Genomic DNA, 22,399 nt, shown 5'->3' with positions numbered 1-22,399 from the left:
GAGCAAGCAGCAGAGTTGTTAATGTAGCTGTAGTTTTGCATATGTGTGAAAAAGGAGAGCAAGGGTCATTCTGCAGAGACATAAAAAGAAAAGAATAAAGATTGGAAAGTGACTCAGGAAATAACTCTGCAAAAAGATGGAGCAATTAGCCTTTTCTTATTTTCTTTCTCTGCATTATTCCTCTAAACTTTATTGATTTTTTTTAACCGTGTAGATACGTTTTATTTTTTGTTTTATTATAACACTCACCATCTCTTCAAATTCCGATTGATCTGGCTTTTGCTTTAATCATCCAATTAATACAGCTCCAGAAAAACTCAAGGGAGATGTACCTAATGCTGAGAACAAAAAACCATACAGGCAGAGCTGTGCTTATGACCCTGTTGGAGGCTTTTTGATTATGCCTAACTACTGTGATCAATACTTCAGGACTTTTAAAAACATGCATACAGGGTGAAATGTAAATGGCGATTTCTTTTTTTTTCTTGATAAGTTTTACTTAAAACCAATTTGCTCCATTCTACTTGAGTCATACAAATGCAAATCTCAAGTGCTTTCTTCTGAACCACAAGAAATGAGAGAAACATTTAGCCGTAAATAAAGCACATGTATATGGGCATGCATGTGTGTGTGTAGGTTATGAATGGGATATTGTGAGTGTGTTCCTCTGAATCAGGAAAGGAGCATTGCACCCTGACGGGACTCAGATGCTTTAGAACTTGCCATGGTGGAACAGTAATCCTTGTAGGTATTATAGGAACTAAAACAAAGCTGAAAAATTAGCTGTGAAAAAAGCTTGTGAGCATGATTGAGTTTTTCCTGCAGTTCAAAGGGAGTTATATTCAACACTCTTTCTTCTCCTGCACCACTCCCCCCGCCCAAAAAAAAAAAAAAAAAAAAGTGTCCGAGAAATGTAAGAAAAAATATTAATTGTGGAAAATTAAAAATATTTTCAGTCCCCATTTTTTTCCTCGTATCAGCAGCCTTCAATGTTAAATTGGTATTCAGATATTGCTGATTGCTTCATTGTTTTCTTTTGTTCAGTTTCTTCCTACAAATTTGAAAAAAAATCTTTCCAGTCAATCTTTTCAGTAAGTTTCAGACCAAACATCTTCAGTCAATACGTAACCAGGATGCCCTTGGAAGGGGACAAGATTTTACATTCTCCACTCACTACATGTCCAGTGTAACACCTCCTGTATCTTCCTTTAAACCCCCAGTACTGAGCACTCCCCAGCTACTGCCCCTGTGTTGGATGCAATGTGAGATATCCCATCATGAGCACCTGCAGGTGTGACTTTACACACCACATCACTCCTCACAGGTAAACATGACAGTCATGTCTCAAAGCATGGAGCACCTCATCTCTCCCTGACACTTCTGAAATGTCTTCCTTTCCCCCTTGCCCAGCTCTCAGATGGTCAGAGTGAGCCTGTAGGTGTCCTTTTCTTCACTCTTACAGCCTTGGCAGTGATTATCTTCCCCATTTTCTTTTGTTTTACATCTTCAGCTGTGACATGTTGCACTGCTGGCCCCCCGTTCATGATGGTAGAAACACGTAAATGTGCATGGAGGATGTTTTCAGGTTGCTTTTTAATATTAATTATTTTTTCTTATTTTTAACTGAAACAGAGGTTTCCATGAACAACAAATACAATTCTCTTGCTTGATCAGCTGCTAAAATTTTTGGCCAGAAAAAGATTGAAAAAAATAAGTTACTCTTTCTGAAGTCAGGCTACAGTTTCTCATGGACAGAGACTATGTTATAAGAGACATCTGGGTTTTAGTACAATGAAGACCTGAAGGGAATTTAAACACCTTTGCAAAGCAAAGGACCATTTAGTCCCATGTCCTGTCTGCAGCTATGATCAGAAGCAGATGTCTGTGTATGAGAATAGGAATAGGACAAGCATATAAACTCATATAGAAAGGGCAAGTATATACGAACAGGGGAAGCACAGATGTCCCTGGAGACTCTCCCAGCTTCAAACAGTTTGCTGATTGAGTCTGTTGAGGCAGAAATATCTCTTAGATTCAACAAGGCTAAGTGTAGAACAACAACCCCATGCATGTTATGGGCTTGGGGAAGAGTGGCTGGGAAAATGCCTGGTGGAAAAGGACCTGGGGGTGCTGATCAACAGCCAGATTAACATGAGCTTGTGAAGTGCCCAGATGGCTCAGAATGCCAACAGCATCCTGGCTTGTGTCAAAAACAGTGTGGCCAGCAGGACAAGGGAAGTGATTGTTCCCCTGTATATCCTATATAGGATATTAGGAAAAATTTCTGCACCAAAAGGGTTGTCAAGCATTGGAACAGGCTGCCTAGGGAGGTGGTTGAGTCACTGTCCCTGGAGGTGTTTAAAGGACAAGTGGACAAGTTGTTTAGGGACATCATTTAGTGATGGACTTGTTAGTGTTCGGTTAACGGATGAACTTTATGATCTTAAGGGTCTTTTCCAACCTAGATTTTTCTATTCTGTTCTGTTCTAGCCTAGTCTATTCTATTTCTTTGTTTTTACTAATATTTTAAGGATTTCATCTCCACAGGTATGTCCAGCTTCCCTGAGAACTCATGCCGACTTCTAGTACACACCCGCTTTCTGTTGTAAAGCAATACCAAAGTCATCTCTACACAGCTTCGTTTTGTTTGCTCTGAAGTTGCAACTCACTAGCTTCATTGGATGCTCTCTCTAGCTCATCTCTGAAAAACTCACCTAGACTCAGCTATTTTAGGATATTTGATCATATTTACTAGCCCTAAAAGTTACAATGGAGCCTTCTTTAGGAGGCAAAGATCTCTCCAAGCCCCTCTCCAGCACAGGCTCACAAACAGTTTAGGTAACAAGCTCTATATGGCTCCTGGAGAAGAGCTACCTGAAAATGCCTGTTAGGGATTCACGTGCCAGCACACCCTGGCAAAGCCACTGCACAGGCTGTTTGTGAGGCACTTACATGGGTGGCTGCAGCAGGAGGCACAGCCCATCAGACACTCAGTTGCTGCTTTTCCTAGAGGTACAGATGCAGCCAACAGATTTCCTCTTGCTCACCCCCTCCACCTCAGAGAAGCCAGTTTTACAGTACGCTTTAAGCCAGTTTGGTGCCTAAAGAATGATTTCCACCACCAGGAGTTGCCAGGCTGTAGGTGAGTGAATAGCAGCCCTGCGCCAATTTCCCCTCTATCATAAGAAATCACCACTTGTTTACTTGACAGAGCTACAAGTGTAAACAGCTGTACATTTCAGTGCATACAAGATGTTACAAGTGTAAAACAGCAGCCATGCATATTTTGTGTTTCAGGGCTCTACAGGTTCACTACTGCTTTCCATCAGAAAACAGAGAGCGTAATGTGATTTGCGGGGAGAGAAGAACGCCTTTGCTCGGCTGAAATGTGGTGAGTGCATGCAGGCAGGGAAGAGGCGATCTGCTGAGTTTTCCAGTGGTCATGCCGCTCCAGAGCCAGGGACTTCGCTGGCAGTCAGCAGCAACGTTACTGTCACAGTGTCACCTGTCAAATTGTCTCTGCAGGAATAACGGTGACTGAATGCCCATTGTGATTAGTGCATGGTTAAAACCTAGTGGATGCAGGCAAAAAGAGTTTGAGCTCGCAGCCGGGTTTACCCCCCATGTAACGGCACTTAGGTCAGGAAAATCACTCCTGATTGGCACCACAGACTAAAGAATCTGTCTGAAGGGGTGGAAATGAAATGTAGCACTGTCAGAGTTCTAAAGCATCACCTCTTTTCCAGGTGAAATGCAGTTGTTTGTGAATAATAGCAATCTGCATTGAGTAGATACTAGATGCTTCTGATTAATTAAGGCTCTATTATGCCTAACCAAAGCACATACAAAAAAGTACCTAATGATTTAGTAAGGTTTTGCTTTTTAAGGGTCAGGCTAATGGCACACAGAATTGGTAACAGCTCAAGAGGGATCCAGGTAAGGAGAAGGGGACATTTGGAATATCTCATTATGTGCAAATGTGCTGCTGAGAAACAACAGAAAAAAGGTATCCTCAGAAAAGTATATTTCAGAAAAAGGTTTCTTCTGATCCAAAATACTGGTAAGCCAAAATATAAGCAAACCCAGCAAATCCTACAATCAGAAAAACATAAGAAATGTGTGCATTTCTGTTGCGGTTTATCCTGGGCTGGCAAGGAAGCCCCACACAGCGACTCACTCACTCCCTACTGGTGTGATGGGGGAGAGGATCGGAAGAGTACAAGTGAGAAAACGCATGGTTTGAAGTAAACATAAATAATAAAAGAAAGAGTTTTATACATACATACATATATATATATATATATATATATATATATATATATATATATATAAATATATATATATATATATATATAAAATGTAAAGCAAAAGCTGCACATGCAAGCAAAGCAAAATAAGGAATTCATTCACCACTTCCCCTCAGCAGGCAGGTGTTCGGCCATCTCCAGGAAAGCTGGGCTCTATCACGCATAACAGCTACTTAGGAAGAAAAATACCATCATTCCAAATATCCCCGCCTTTCTTCTTCTTCCCCCAGTTTATATACCAAGCATGACACTCTATGGTATGCAATATCCCACTGGCTAGTTCAGGTCAGCTGTCCTGGCTCTGATACCTCCCAGTGTCTTGTGCACCTGCTCACTGGCAGAGCATGGGAAACTTGAAAGGTCCTTGATTACGACTAAGCACTACTTACCAACTAAAACATCAGTGTGTTATCAACATTATTCTTACACTAAATGCAAAACACAGCACTGTACAAACTACTAAGAAAAAAATTAACTCTATCCCAGCTGAAACCAGAACATTTTCTGAGCAAATACCTCTTTACATTTAATTAGAACAAAAGAAAATAAGAGGTGTCCATCAAGACCAGGATCTTGCCCCTGGGGGTGTTCAGTAATAGATGATTTGAAATCAGTGCCTGGAGCCAGTGATCTTTTTCTCATTGCTCCCACATTGCTCTTTTGACACTCAGCAAATTACTTCTTCACCTGGTGATTACAACCAGACCTGTCCTTCAAAAATTCACATCTATGAAACCCTTTAATATTTTTTCACCCTGCTTTCAAAATGAATGTTGAATCACAAGAACAGTGGAAATCATTCCACAGATTTCAGTGGAGTATCACTAGTTTACACTAGCTGAACATCTGTCTCTCAGTTCTTATGAAATTCCAATTGCAAATTATTGCAGGAAAAAACCCAGAGACAATAATGGAAACCTATAAGGAGCTGGTATGAAGTCTCATCTTTGCAAATGTTAACCATTGCATTATGGCAATTAAAACATGGACAGAAAAGAAAACAACCACCTCACCTGCTTATTCTCACTCAAAGTATCTTTATGCTGTGTGGAAGAGTTCAGAACATTTTGCTGTCTTTCCATCTATCATTTTTCAAAACTATTTCCTGCTCCTTTTATACAATTTTCACCTCTGTAATGACATTCTGGGTGATCCACCACTGCACTTCTAAACCTCACCTTGCTTCTTTCTGACCAAGTCCTGTTAATCATACCCAATCTAATAATAGCAGTGTTAATAACACCTTCTGATACAATATCCTCCTCCACGGGTCTTCTATGTTCTTCGGATGGCTAATGTCTTGTTAAAACTTTTTTTACTTATTAATTTTGTCTGTGACAGAGCTTGATTAGCTTCTAAATTACCCTGTTCCTATTTTTAGTGCACTATGCCCCTACCCTTCACACACAGTTTAATCCCAAAGTATTAATTCGTCTCTATATAATGCTGACTTGTCTTTCTCCAGGTATCCTAAATCTTCCTGTTTTCGTTTGAGGTCCATCTACCTTTGTTTTAGCTCTTATTACCTTTCTCATTACTTTTACTGCTCTCTGTTCTCCATTGACGGGCACAATTGCTTTGCAACAGCCACGGGTAGTGCTGGAGAGGTGAAGGGTCAGGTTCACTCTTTGAAAGAACTCACCTCACGTCCTGCTTAAATTAGCAATTGCAATAATGCACTGAGTCGAGAAAGGGAGGGAGGGGGGGATTTTTATGTCTCTAGTCACTTTGGGGTAAGTTGTGAACTCAGCTCCCTGCAGAAGTAAGAGTCAGAAAAAGCATCTCTTTGCTACCACTTCACCTCATGTTGTTGCTTGTTAGACATGTTGTCTTGCAAGTAGGAGGTGGGACAGAATGGGCAGTCAGAGGGACTCAGTGACAGCCACTCAGCCAAATGGTCCCACAGTGGGGAACAAGAAGTAAACTGCTGCTCAAGCTTACTTGTCCTAAGGTAATCACCACAAAACTGTGGAGAAAAGACAATCAGGACCCTTAATAAGTCACAGAGCATCATACTGATGTAACTACTTATGGTGTGATCTTTTCCCTGCTCAAACGTACCAGGTGAAATTCTCCCTTTCTGTGCATTTCTTGCAATGCTATCTGTATGGATTTAATGATGAAAAAATAATGTTTTGACTTTTTAAATGGAATCAAATAAGATGGAGTGAAGAAAGTATGGAAGGAAGAAAAGGAAGAGGAAGAGGGAGAGGAAGAGGAAGGAAAAAGATACAGGCTAGGAAACCTAGGACAGTCTTAATCCCCTTTCTGCCCCTTTTTCCCACAGATGTCCATGGAACTCCATGAATTCGGTAGATGGGGCTGACAGCAGTATTTGAGCCAGGATTGGTAATGGGTCTGGAAACTTAACAGATTTATGATCAGATTTGTCCAGTTTCTGGCAGAGCATCAGTGGAATCTGAGATGGCCTACGCTGCCAACTCCGTTCTCCAGAACCCTGCAAATAAAGATATATAGGACACCCAAGTTAGATTTGCCTCTGGAGTTCATTCCTCCCAGAAATTAATCAGACATCAAGCTGAGCTACTTTTGAAATTTAGTGTAGCATGAATCTTGTCATTTTTAAGTCTTAGGATGCTCTGCAGTCTCTGCAGGTCCTGCCAAGTCACCACAAACCCATCACCACATGCTTCGTCCAGCCTAACATACTTGAGAAGATATATTCAGTCATTTTAAACAGTTATTCCTTTTTTGACTGGTGCTGAATGAATAAGATTTTCCTGGTTTGCATGTGTTCCTTACTGGAAAAATTAAGAGATATCAGAGCTGTAATACGTAAGACATAGTATTTCAATGTAAAATGTTGATGTGGGGACCTAATAAAACATATAACATGAGTTGCAAAGAAGGAAATGATGGAGACCTGGTTTTATTTCACTACCTGTAACAGGAATAGGTGGGGAAGAGACGGATGAAAAAAGAAAAGGAAGCCACAGAACACAGAAGGTAAACTATTGGGCTCAGAGCTCTTGGGCTTTCATGTTCCATCAGGGCAGCCTTCCTGTGCTGTTTTCACCCTGGTTACTTTAGCAGCAGCTGTCCCAAGCCCACCCACATTGCTGAAGCAATAGTAACGTACGCATAAATCTCACTGCAACTTAGCCTGTGCTGTGGCAGGAGGCACCTGACTGGTCATAAGCATATCTTTCATACTTTTTTTCCTTTCTATATGACAGCTGCTCTTCACATCGAGCAGACTTCATTCCACCTTTGAAGAGGGTGTCTTATGCACAGCAGCTGCCCAGTGTTTCTAAAGAGCAGCATTTTAGGAAGACTTGTCATATTCCCCACAAAATATCCTGGGTGCTATAGCCTTGCCATGCATTCTCCATCCCTTCTGTAGTCCCCAGATATGAACAGGGACTATTGTTCTCCCATCAGGGGGTGGCCTCTTCAGCAGGACAGAAGATGACAGCAACTCCTTGTCTCTATGTAGTCACTGCACACCAGAAGAGAGGTAAACACCTCACCACCAGTGATCCAGTGCCCTGGAAAATGAATGAGATTGCCTTCAAGTGCTGAGCCAAAGCAATGAAGATAACCTTGACTAGCCACCTCTTCCCCTCATGTCACTCATACAGACCTCTGGCATGGGTTGCCTGATGGCTGACCTTGATTTCTGTGAAGCCATGTGTAATTTAACGCAACTTCTAAAATTTGGGGAAGAATATACTAAAATGCTTTCATCTTCTACCCTTACACTGCATTTGATGCATTGGTCATTTGCATTTATGTTGTTGTAATTGCTTTATTGAATATGAAGGCAGAATAAACTCATTCCAGGTATGTCAAAGACATGGGGTTGATGGTTTGACCTTGCAGCTCCTTGCTGGAATGTAACTCCAGCGTGTGGAAGGAAGGCAATGTGTTCCTCTCCTAAGAGGTGCATAATCAGTATCCAAAATGAGTCTTCTGTAGACATTTTGCTTAAAAATAAATTTAATGGAAAGGCTCCTTGTAACACAAAGGGAGATGAACCACACATTCTACAGCTTTGATAATCAAATCATTATTTTTGTAGCCTTAAGGGATATCTGCTTACAGCAGAATTCAACATATAGTTTAATTTACTTATCTGATCTTTCTCTGCACATGAATAGCTTCTATTTCTTGCCCTATTTCAAATTTTCTTACATAATTCAAATGGCATCACAAAGTATGTATGTGTGTTTTTGTACTGATGATATTGACAACTGACTAAAAGAAGGCTTTATTTCTCTGTTCTTCTTGTCCCTTCCCCATCCCCTGCTATTTAAGCTGCAGCTCAAAAGGATTTATTTTTGATGATCTTAATTCTGTGCCAGTGTGATTATTATTAGTGTTTTAAATTCTAACCTCTGATCCCTTTCATCTTTTTTATTGTTGTGCTTTTACTAATCCCCAGGTCTTATAAAGTGCTTCTCGTCTGTACATCTTAAAATGCTGTACAAATGAGACTGGAAACACTATTCTTACTTAACATGCTGGGGAACTAAGGCACAGAGAAGGGTCATATGCAAAAAATAACCCATGCAAACCAGTGTTGAAATAAATTCCAGCTTTTCTTGAGAATCTTCCCTATCCAGTCTGCTGTATTGCTTTCCTTATGGGATTTGAATAAAAATATCATAGTCATTAGGCTTGTAATAAAAAAGTGTTCCTTTCTTTTTCTTGTTTATTGGCTTCAGCTCCCCCCCTCCTTCCTCTTTTTCATACTTTTCAATGTAAATACGTGTTTTAAGAACTTTTGAGAAAGTACTAATGCAAAACAGATTTTGATCCAATTAGTGCTTCTCATTATTAGTGGTTTTGAGAGTGCATGTAGGTTTAACATGCATGGACAGTCCAGTCAGCTAATGTCTGATGCTCCAGAGAATCAGATTTTCTGCTGTTACCAGGTTAGGAATATAAAAAAATTGCACAAAATGAATCCCAAACATAAATGTGGCTAAGTGCGATAGCACGGGTGACAACAACTTGATAATGTAGAGCTCATAATGAGACACATATATATATGGTCTTATCACGCCAAACAGCTCTACCGTGCTGATTCGGGTGAAAAAAAAAAAAAACCCACACATCAACAACAAGTAAAAAAACTTTTTGACCATCTCAGCGCTCTCTTGCTCATTACACCGACCTGTCAGAAATGACAACTTGGCCGAGCCCAGTTATTCCATGCTGACAAGGTGCTGTATATGCTTTTCTGCAATAATGTCAGCTTTAAGGTGCAATGTACTTAAGGAAGCTCATTTCTATGATTTGGCCAAAAACAGCCATTTGCCCTGTTGATGGGGTGAGCAATACTTTAGCTTCCTTTAAATTAAGAGTTATTTTCATGAAGATTGTTCTTGGAAAACTAGCTTAAAAGAGTAGAACTTATTTATTATTATTATTATTATTTTTATGTTAAGAAGTTGCTTACTGAGGAATTGTCTGATGATTTCCTCATAGTGTCTAAAACAGCAATAATGTTATCCCTAATATCTGACATGTTTCAGAAATAACCTAAATGCAACCAACTAAAATTGCGTTCAGGGACATATGCTTGCCATCCACTATAAATAAGGAGATATAATATAAACATGACAATCTAAAGGGCAATGATGCAATAAATGTACATTATAATACCAGGAGGACCAAAGAAAATGAATCCCAAGCTCCACTTACAGAACTGTGACTACAGAATTTTAAGGAAATTGAATTGTGTTAGGACAGAGTCCCTTGAAACCTGGAAGGGGAACACATCATGTTTTGAACAGGTGCAATGGGAGGTGGAAACGACAAGTGGTTATAAGCCTCAACATGCACAAGGGCAAGGCATGCCCATCCACAGCCATACGAGTGCTGTGAAGGCAGACAGCTGATCCCAGGTTTACTGGAATACAGGGATTTTAGGTCTCATACTTACTTGCTGCAATGGGAAGTCTCTTTAGCTCTTGTGATAGCCCCTGAAGGGTTTGTTTACTGATCTAAAGCGCCTAGGTTCAATATCTATAGATAATAATGTGTAATTAATAATATTTAATTACCTAATTCACTCTGTTGTTCATGTTGCATCAATATATTTCTACTTGTAATTGGGTTGGATGTCATATCAAACACCATTCTCTGTGCTAAAGTGTCCACGTACCTACTCAGGAACAGACCCAGGTATGTATCAGCCTGGTGCACGCCTAACCTCTACCTAGTCTAGGATACTCAGAACTAGGTTTTCTAAAAGACAAATCATGTATTAGAGTGATGTACTGCCTGAAGCCGTATCTCCCTCTGCTGGTAAGGTCACCGATTGCTAAAATGTGTTAATCCTCCAGCAAAGATTTTCAAGGTTTGAACTTCCACACTAAAAACTCATAGGTTTGATTCATAGTACGGTGCTACCATGTAGACCGACATCCATTTCCTTCATCTTGAATACAGAAAGTATCCTTTGAAACTGAACTTTCAGCAAAAGGGAACAACGTGCCTCACACCTACAAGGTGAAGCAAATGAAGGTCCAAGAGGAAAAAAAAAAAGGGGGGATGGATGTGACAAGGGATGGTGCTCTTCAGTGTGGGTGGCAACTCTCAGAGACTAGTCCATTACTTTAGACTTGGAGTTAGTACTTTATCTCTCAATAGCTAAACCTTTGCTCATTACTGTTTGCAAACATTGCAAAAATGTTTTAATAAATGCACAGAAAGGGTGTGCTAATGAGGCATTTACAAACTTTCCGAATTAAACATCTAAATAGGAAATTTGTCAACTAACAGCTTTGTTTGAGTTACTGGAATTTATTTAGGGCTGATTGAAATGCAGAAAAGAACTTATGACTTTTCATCTATCATATTTTACTTTTATTTTCCATTAGAGCAAATCTGTAATTAAATAAATAAATAGGAATAAAATATTTAACCAGATGTCAGTGCATCAAGACACAACTGTCATTGGAAATAGATATTCCAGTTCCTTCCTTGCAAATGTCACTTCATGGGGACATGACGGGTTACTCAGTCCTCGAAAAGCATTGGGAGAAAAAACTGAGAGGCACTTTTCGCATAAATTTGTGCTTCTCACGTGTGTGCAGCAATGCCTAGATGAGTTCACAATAACTGTAAAAAGCAACTATTACTCCTAGAAGATGTTCTGAGTAGTCATATTATGGACTAGATTTTCAAAACGTCATTTTTCTTAGTATTTCTGATGTGGGGGGAGATGCTGCTAACATGACAAAGACACACTGAGTAATTCTTGTCCTGACGATTTAGCTTTCCTTCAGTAGTATTCCAGCCATCCACATACAAATGAGAATAGTAACAAAGTAACTCTAAGGTAGTCTAATGCATTTTTTCTTAAGAGTGCAGGCTGGGGGGAAACAACAAAAAAAACCACAAAAGAACCCACAACAAAACAACTCACAAAGATAAATTGCTAAAGTTGGTGAGTTTGGTCAGGGGCACATAGATGATAGGTCATAGGAGCAGCTCAGTAACAAGGCAAGTTTTAATGCCTGAAACTTTAGGTGTAGAATTGTCCCAGCTTTTATTTGCACTCCTAATTAGCAACAGAAAGAAAGAACAAAACCTTAAGCATGTAAAGAGGAATCAACTATTATATAAACATTATTATTTTTCTGGATTGCCATCAGACACTGAAATCTATTTGGCAGATTGCTGCCTGGACTACAGTACATGAACTCACCTTGGAAAACATAATGAAGGAACTCCCAAATGCTGAAATGTGGTCTGTGGAAGAAGAAGCCCCTTCTGCAAGGAGCAGATGTCTGAAAATTACCCTGCAGCTTCAGGCAAATTCTGTCATGTCAGACAGAGCACTTACTCACACAAATAGTCTCAACCCCTGCAGTGGGACTGTTCCTGTGGATCAAAATCAATGGGTTTTGTAATGTAGGTCCCATTCATGCAAAGAAGAATCTCAGTTAGACAGCAGCTCAAAGCCCTACTGACATTGGCGCGGGGATGCGCACACACAGCACAGACGTGGGGTATGCACATGCAAGCAAGTGAACCACAGGACGAGTCACACAAGCTGTCCCAGGAACACAAACTGTCTGTTATCTCTCTTTTGCAGTCAAAATGACTCCTCCTTCAACTAGCACAATATCCCAGCCTTGTTTCCCCCCTCTCCTTTAACCTTTCCAAATTAACTTCATGCTTTTGCCTACACTGTCCTTTGTACTAGGGAAGAAACTCCTTAAAACCACCTGAAAACATACCTTGCTTTCCTTTTCCCAAAGCTTCATCAGTTCTCCCCTCTACTGCTAATCCTGCAAAACACCCAGTAGTTTTCGGGAGGCAGGGACATGCATGTTGTTACCCATTTGGACATGGCAACATCCTCTCTTCTCACACACCCTCTTCCCTGCCTGGATCCAGGGATCCATCATTTACATTCCCCTTAGCTTTTTGGGAAAGGGGCAATGGCAGTTTGCTTCTGTGTACAGACAGCAGCTCACCCTGCAGAGGGTTGGTGACCAATCAGGAATCGAGGTACTATGGTAACAGCGACAGTGATAGCAGGGATCAAAGAGTTGCTCAAGAAACCACTGTTCCGTTCCGAGTGCCCCTGTGCTCCAGCGAGTGAAGCAGCAGTCCCAGCTGTTCCCCCGGCATTCGTTGCTTCCCTCTGAATAGGCAGCTGCTCGGAGGAGCAAGGGAGCCAAAATCCTGCCATGTGTGGCAACAGGGGAGCCCTAGCATTGGGGAAGGTCTCGCAGCAGTAGTGCCCTGTGATAAATGTTGCTAGTGCAGGGAAATGGGAACAAAATACCATCTGCCTATCCCACACTGGATGCAAAGAGGGACATAAATCGTTCTGTTTAGGAACCAATTTACCTGGAGTGGAGGAAGCACACTTGAGGGAGGCACCTCACCCCCCCTTAATGCACTTTAATGGACTTGAAATAATGAGGCACTGTTGCAAGCACCCTGCAATTCATGCCGCCACCCCTCCAACCCACAGTGTTTGAATTCAGCCCTGGCTCTGACACATGGCTTTGTAAGTGATGTCAGTGCTAGGCTCTGCTGCTGGGATGGAAATCCTGCACGTTCAGCAGGTGGAAAGACCCTGGGCATGACGCTGGATCGCAGACATGCAGGACTTACTTTAGTAAGATGTATTTCATAAGACAACTGGACATTCCCCCCCTTAAAAAAATAATAAAAAAAAAAATCATGTAATGTTCGTGGCTAATTAAATTCTCACTCTAGTCATGATTCATGTAACAAATAATTACAGCTTAGATCTAATATAGATACAACTAATTGTTCTGCCCACAGTGCATCGTGACTAACAATTAAACAGAGCTTCCAAAGCAACGGAGAACAGATCTTAGGGTAACCTTTTGCCTTGTTGTGCTCTTACTGCCGAAGGAATATACATGCCTTCAGCTTTTGTATTCGCATTCACATCACTGGCAGTGACAGATTCTTCTCTTATTAGATGTCAGACAAGCTTATTCCTTTTAACTTCATGTGTTCCCACTTTGTGAGACTGTAGGGCAAATAAAAAAACAGAGACACACAGAAAAGAAAAAGACTGCATCACCTCCAGGTCCCTCGAGAGATTCCAGCCCGGAAAGCTCTCTCTCTGTAGCTGTATCAGTACAGCTGGTTTGAAGGTTCTGAGTTGACTCCAACCTGGCAGCTAAAGATGAGTCTAGTCCACACACACACACACACACATATTGTATTTCTCTTTGCTGTTTTAATTGAAGAAACCTGTGTTATGAAAACATACCTTCCGTCCCTTTCAAAGTTAACTGTTGTATAAGCCTGGACTTTGTAGTTCACAGAAGGAACACATTGGATTTACTCCATATCACACAGACATCTTTTTGATTCTTATGTGTGGAGTCTGTACCAAACAGCTCTGACGGATTTGCTAAAGAATAGTTGCAAAGTAGGAGGGTGGGAGGTGGGGGTAAGGAAAACAAAAGAAAAAAAAAATCTGGAAGGAAAAGGTGGCTTTAAATCCTAACCACTATGGCGAAGCAGCCAATAGCCTTAATAAGGTCAGGACATCCCTTCTGCCTTTGGGTTTCTGGAAAACAATTGAAACTATCTTCTCATCTGGATAAAGCTTCCATCTCCTCCTTGGACATCCCCTTTGAATATGGGTGAGTCACTTAATAATATAAGTAGTGATTTGGATTTGTTTTCCGTTTTACTTTTTTTTTCTATGTATCATGCATTTGAAAGCTGTGAATAAGAGACAGAATATTTTTTACTATTATTTTGTCCATTACCTACCCATAATCCCTTAATGCTACAGTAACAGTGATTGATAATGCTGAAGTGAGTCTGATAAAAACAAAATATATGAAGAGAGGATAATGAGGTATGAGTTGTCATTTGACTGAAATTGTGATGAGTATTGCATGGGAAGGAAACTGTAAAGGTAAAACATTGAATCAGTCCAGTGACCTTTGTAGTTATCAGATGTAAAGGTAATCTGTAAGAATCTGATGTCCTACTGAATATTCACTGACTTTAAGGCAAGAAATGCTGATAACTCAAACCAACCAGGAACAGAAAGCAATGTAATAGAATTTACTAGCCAAACCCAATTATGACAATCACCTTGGGAAAGCCTGATTATAGAAATATATCAGATGTGTGCCCTGAGAAGACAAACCCTTAGCTGATACACAGCATAGCTCCACTGAATTAATGAAAACCTTGCTGATTTAACCCATCTCACTATCCAAAGTAGCAAAACAGTGGGTTTTTTCGACTTTGCAGGAAAAAAATACAATTGCTTTTCTTAAACATATTAATTACTGGTAATGATTTGTTCATTCCTGGTAAAAAGAGAGAACTGAGTTCTTCAGTGCGTGCATCTCTCACTGACTTGCAAGTGGCCATCTGGGTCAAATTTGTCCTTAAGTAACAAAATGACTTCCAACTTTAAGCCTTCCCTTCTACCTCTCAGGGTTCATTTGAAGGTGTGCACTGATGCATTGCAGTTTTGTAGCAAACTCTAAGGCACTCTCTGTGGCACCAGAGTAATATCCTCAGTGGAAGCTTACTGAAAGGATTGCTACTTGAAGGATGGCCATGAGGCTTTGGAACTAGGTTTTATGAAGTTGATGAACATTCACAGAGGATTAGGCTGTACTCATCAAACGATCTCACTTTTTCTTCAAATTAAAGAGAGTGCTGCCGTTTCCTCTCTTCTAAATCTAAGTGTTCACAGAAAAAAACCCGGTTATAAATGTGCTTCCCTCCTCTACTCCACTGCTCAACCAACCTTATTTCATTTGTGATTTCTGATTTTTTCTTATTTATTTTCTAAATCTATATGCCAAACAACATGTCCCATTATATAAGAAGCTTGAAATAAATTTGTTGGAAATGTTGGTGTTTCCTAGGGAATCTGTAGTACAATGGAATTGATCATGTCAGTGAAAAAAGGGACGGTTTTGCTATTTAGTTACAGAATGCCTAAGTCTGCTGTGTGGGTGATTTTAATGCTCTAAAGCAATTCCCCTTGCCCATTTCACGGGGCTGCTCTGCCCCTCTCCTTTCCCTGTCAGATAGTGAAGAGCCTTGGTTAGATCCCAGAAAGTGTAAATCAGCCTTCCTCCAAAACTCATTGGAGTAAGGCCCATTTCTAAAAGATAAGTATGTGATCCCACTACTGTTTGACAATGAACCTCAGCCTCCATGGGAAGTTTCAGCTTAGTCAGTGTGTGATATCCTGAACTACAGTAAGAAGGCTGTCAGGTCTGCTACCCTTTGTCTAACACCCACAAAGATTTGTATCTCAAATGAGATACTACCACTAAGTGCACAAATAAAAATTGCTACTGGAGCAATGCCTCAGAATATGCAAACTGCAATTATTTTACCTTGTCTTTAAAGCAAAAAATAACCAAAAAAAAAATGTTGATTGAGTTTTGGAGTGCCCAGAATTTCACCAAACGTCTCTTGATGTAGGAAGCATCATCCATTCTTTACAGTTATTTTGCTTTGGACTGAAAAAGTTCCAGAAATATGGAAATGCACATGAATTTGTAGACAACTGTAAAATAGACATGGAGAATAAACTTGCTTCCACATAGTACAACATGACTGACAGTTTCTCTAGTCACTTATTTGCAGCAAGTCAATGCTTACAGCAAATTTTCTCAATGGGTTCTGGCACCAGCTGCCTGTGGGTCTCAAACCCATCATCATACAATTGCCCTGGCAGAATCCAGGGCTGTGGCATGCTGTCTGCAAGAGACTCTCTCCATCAGCATTATCCATGCATAGTTTCTTCTTCTAACTCTTTGTCCTCAAAAGAGCTATGACCTCCAAGTAAGAAATTCCCTGTGCTCCATTTATTTGAGTTCTCTTAGCTAATAATGGAGAATGTAGTGATCCATAGCCCTCAAAATGGACATAGAGAAACAAGCCAAAAAGATTGGACCTAGAATTCAGACATTTATTTTTGCAGTGCATGGGGAATCTAAGTCACCTTTCATTAAAGTAAATGGAAATGCTTCCTTTGACTTTGGTGTGAACTGGAGCACATTTTCAGGGACCAGGGAAAGCTCTGATTTCAGAATTTCCTATGCAAGAGAGAAAGGTGTTTAAGGTTAAGCAATGTGACCAGAGACTCACTGTAAACAACCCAGACATTAGACTTTTGACTGCTTTGATTGTTCAAAAGGTGATATATACGATTCCTAGCCTGTCTGAATGACAGTTGTTTCACCTCACTTCAAATATCTATGGAATGAAGTTAATAATCAACTTAGGATCCCTTCTTATCACATGGAGAAAAATTGGTCCTATTAAAGACCTACATGGTGAATTAACTGGGCACTAGAAGTACCTATTTCCCTCTGCTGATATTAAAACCAGTCTAGATAACCAGTTTAGTATATACACACATTTAGTCTGATGACTTCCATTCTACGATGTATCTGCAAGCACACATTATGGGACTACTAATGGTGTGAAGCTAAGCATCACATTAAGAATCTGAAAAGCTATGTCACCAAAGCAATAGTAATAGAAAAGCAAGACATTTCCATATGTGTGTTCATATGGATCTGATTGAGCCATTTCAGAGTATTATAATTCATGATTATGAAAAATTAAATATTCTTTAATTTTATGAATTGCTCCAGAATACCTACAAGCTTTGCCCCTGCTTTGTTAGAAAGAGATCTCTGCTATGATATATCTCTCTTTCCTAAGCAATCCATTATTTCAGTTTTCTGTATAACTGCTCTTTTTTCATTTCCAGTACCCAAACTTCCCAATTTATCCACAAGACAGGCAGTGTGTTTCTTCTAGCAATTGCACCATGACTCTTTTCCTGAGAGACCACTTCTTGGCACTGTATTAGTTAGTTCAATCACCATTGGCTGTGCCTTTGCTACTAAATCAGTAAAGAGTGTCAATCACTGCCAGTCATGATGCTTTCATCAGTGTTATGGAGAATTAGCGTTCTGACACCGAACTAAAGTACAGAAACGCACTTCCCATAGGCTACTGCACAGTCATCATATGGGAGCTTATTAATCCCAGATACGGAAGTTTGGAAGCAAGTAGGATCCTAATAAATTTTACAGGGCATTACACCTGTTTCACTTTTTAACTTATTCATGAAGTGCAAGTCCTAGCTTCCTAAATTTGAATTTTCCTATGGCAAAGGTAAATATAATGAAGTTTATTTGAAAAGAATGTTCTTTTCAAATTTCTCTGAATACTACATATTCACATTACTTCTATTTAAAATTCAGAACATTGATGTTTTCTGTTGTTCCTAACTGGAAGCTTTGTGCACATCACTTACCAGACATTGTTGAATGAATTTGTGATCTTTCTTGCCTTAAAATGTGTGGTTAGAGATGTAGACATAGATATATTAATGCTATCTACACATCTAACACAAAAATACAATGTTTGTTATTGTACTTTTAATCTCCAAGGGATTTTCTGATAAATTTGCAGCTTATAAAAACGATGCTGACTTCCATGGTTCAGTGAGACAAACTGCCTACATGTGATTTTAAGTTCTATCATCCAAAACTCTTATTTCTTTTACCTCAGGTTCTTAAAATAGTTAAGTCTCATACAAGGACTGGCCAGAAACTTGGTATGGACAATGGGTATTTTTCCATACATTTTAATGAATATTTGATCAGTCACACAAGGCAGGAATCACTCAATTTATCTGTTAGTCTCTCAACAGCTAGATTCCAGTCTTAGTTTGCCATCTAGGACTGCTCTTTAGACATCACGAAGAAATAGCTACTTACAAATGACATTTTTTCTGTTCTCAATTTAAATCTAACATGGGTAGTCTGAAGAAATTTCTGGAAATTCTTATAAATCTTCACTGATTATAAATAGGGCTTAGATGATTAGCTTAAATCAGGATTTACAGCTAAAAATACATAGGATCAATACCTACCTCATTGTCACATAGAATATTTTCCTTTTCAGGGACTGGGTAATGTAAAGTTTTCCCTAAAAATGTAAAACCACAAATAATCCCAGGTTTTACAAAATCAAGGACATTAAAGATGAAAAAAAGATTACCTGTGTCATTTACATCCTTTATTCTGAGAGACATTTTAAATGTTTATGAAAGAAAAAAATATATTTACTTGGTTATTATCCATTAATAGTTGACAACAACATTTCTGTGTGTGAATAATACATCATCCAAAACCTGCTAGGTGTTAAACAAGGACAATGACAATGATACTCTATTTCAAATTCTTCTCCCAATCTTATCCCTATGGTATCTGAATGTTTTCCAGATGCACATCAACTGTGCAACATTAACCATGTCTTATCAACTATGTCCTTTATTCTTTTGGGAAACAAAAAGTAGGATGCGACCATCTAAGCCTTTTGTTTCTATGTTTTTGTTCCTTTTTTTTTTTTTTTTTTTTTTACCTGATTCCCTTTATCTAGTTAATGTATCACCCTTCATCCTTGAGCCTTGCAGCAGTGGCGCTGTAAACGCCAACAGTCTCGGTTACAATCAGAAACAATGAAAGAAAATGTGGTTAACTCTTCTGCAAATATCACTTTAAAACTTTTGTTTGAGATGAATATAACACCAGGGTCTGGGAGTTATGCAATGTCCATCAGGAATACTTTTTCTTACCATCTTAAGCAAATTTAGGGACATATTTTTAAAAAGTAATTCAATTTCCAAATATTATCTGATACATGATATACACTTATATTCCTAGTACCTCTCAGATTGCACTAACCATTACAGGGAATGAATATCCACCTCTGAAAATAAAGCTTTGTAGAGAGTACACAACTCCCAGTTTCCTATCCGGATGATAGCATGAAAAATCAAACATCAAATGTTCTCTCCAGCAGGAACTCTGGTATGGTTCATTTAACCCTATAATGTCCCCTAAATAATGATACCTTTCAAGGAATCATAACCAGGTCAAAAAGCTAGATTAGAACTGAGTCCTTTGATTTCTGGGATTGTGGCTACTGGGCATCACCTGGCAATGAGTAGCATCACGTGAGAAAGGGAATCCCTCTGAATTCCATGGAGAGTGCCTGGAAGAAGAGTGTATGGGGAGGGTCCAATTGTCTTTAATGAGAAGGATGAAAGAGAGAAATATAGAAGTATGGGACTGAGGAAATAATTTATTGGAGTGGCATTTTACAGTAAAAGGCACAGAAGTATTGCATATTGCCACCTCGGTGGGAAGAGAGTTTCCATCCAAAATGGAAACACTTCAGTAATGAGTTATTGTTGGAAGAAAATCTGAGGACTGGCCATGGAGAGGAAGATAGCGTGAGAGGGAAGACCTGCAGGAACCTGGACAAACCTCTGCCTCTGGAATTTATTTCATTAAAACAGGGCCTTTACAATCTGTATTTAACTAAGGGAAATACGTAAAGAGAAAGGAGAGAGAAATAGGAGGAAAAGCTATTATGGGACACAAATCTGCTCGAAGACCTGTCCCATTAAGTGTACTACTTCTCTTTCAGTAGCTATAGGCTCAACACTGAACACTCCCTGTACACAGCCAACAAGAAACACACTGGTCATAGTGCTTCATCATTTCTGTTGGCATTTGAAATGGAAATAGAAGACATCTGTACTATTGTATCAGGTTCAAACAAAAGCTGTGTAGGAATCATAGAAAAGAAACCACACAGGTTATGTCATACTCAGCTTTCTCTTGTTTAAAGACTCACTGACACATAGCTTTGAAAAGCAAATATGATTCTCATTAAAAACACACACAATACAGAAAGGGAAAAAAGAGCCCACAAATCCTAAGTGTAGCTTATTCATCCAAGGAGCTGCTAGTTGGCAAAGGGTCAGAATGACATGAACCACAGAGCCTGCAGATTTATGATGAGTTAAAAAAAAAAAAAAAAAGTCTATTTGTTTCTGAAAACCTGGTTAGACAAGTTAGAAGAGCCTCTAGGGAGTTTTAGCTTGCCTGTCCAGCACCTACAAAACAAATAACCAACCAACATTTTTCCCTGACCTTGCCAGTACTACAGGTTATTTTAACAAGGCTAAACCTGGTGGAAAAAAAAAAAAAAAAAAAAAAAAAAGAAGTCTCTAATGTAGTAAGCACAAACATGCTAAATTCAACATCAGGAATGCAGGTCTGTTTACAACGTGCCTTGGAGACTCCAGGAACATCAAAATGGACATGAATATGTAGATTATTTTGGCTTTAAGCAAACCGTGGCCAATGTACAAAAAAAAAAAAAATCCCATTTGCCATTAGTATTTACATTATCCTATATGTTCTCTAGAGGTAAAACAGAATAGAGTAAGAAAAAAAGAAGAAAAAACCCAAAGCTTTGGGAGGGGAAAAGGCACTTGTGGAGAAATCAAAGTGCTTACATAGCAATACCATCTTTTAAAAAAAACAATAAAACAATAACAGCAATTAAATGGGAACAGTGTGAAGCTCATATCTAACATTTGAAGTTAGATGCAAAAGGACAAAGACTGTGCATGAAAATAAGTACAAAGATGACAAAAGCAAATTAGGAAGAACAATGTTGAGCTTCTTAAAAAGAACAGTGAATAAAAATTAAGTTTTATGCTATCTATTGTTAGAATGAAGGGCAGAAAAATGAAATACTGTTTAATCATGGAAAAATAAAACAACTGAAAGTAGAATTAGCAAAACTAGCATTGAGTAGAAAGAGTGATGGAAAATTCATTGTACTCTTTATTTGTTGCAGTGATTTTCAAAGGCACTCTATTAATAATTAAACTCTATTAATAGAGTTAGGTAGGCAGCTCCCTTATGCTCTTTTCAAAATACAATTTTATGCGGTTAGTTACATTTAAAAAAATCTAAAAAATTAAATTATCTTTCTTAAGAAAAAGCATTTGAGAAATCAAGAATTAGAAACTATCAGAGTTCGGGTAACCCTTTCAACTGTAATTTTAGCTTTGTATCCTGATGTGTTATTAACCTTGTGTGTGTTATGACACAGTCTTCGATTAAATAATCACATGCATTGTTTTTGACACACTTCCTCCCCTCAGGAACAACAGTCCGTTTAGTGAAAGGGGTAAACAATATACATTCAGTAAGACATTTGCACAGTTTCATTCCTTTCTTCTGTGGTGTTTATGGTGTTTACACCTGCACACCAAGAAACGTACCACAGCAAGAGAGGTTTAGTATAACTGATTCTGAGGCATCAGCTATATACACAGTAATGCCTTTACTTCAGACTGGATCTTGCATAAATCTGTAAGAATCTTTCTGGTTAAAGTTAAAATCATTCACCAACTTTAAATGTTCATTTGAATTTCGTAGCCCCTCTTTTGATTTTTATGTTTTGATTTAAAAGAGGGTATTTTTATTTCCAGAGATGTTTATTTTCAAGCTGAAATTTTTCCACAGCGTCGACCTTCCCTGGCTCATTAGTTCTCAGTCACAGTCTTTGGGCAAAGATATCCCACGAGCAGCAGCTGTGGGCATCCCATGGACATGCACAGAGGAGCTCTGTGTGTCACAGACAGAAATACCAGGTTCCCATCACATGAGCATCCTTCTCTTTCCTGTCCATCTGATATTTGGTTTGCCAGCTGCCTATTCTCTAGTAAACACAGGCCTGGGAAA

The sequence above is a fragment of the Falco naumanni genome, chromosome Z, assembly GCF_017639655.2.
Source record: "Falco naumanni isolate bFalNau1 chromosome Z, bFalNau1.pat, whole genome shotgun sequence".
In the NCBI taxonomy this organism is placed as follows: domain Eukaryota; kingdom Metazoa; phylum Chordata; class Aves; order Falconiformes; family Falconidae; genus Falco; species Falco naumanni.
Note: the sequence above shows the minus strand (reverse complement) of the source record.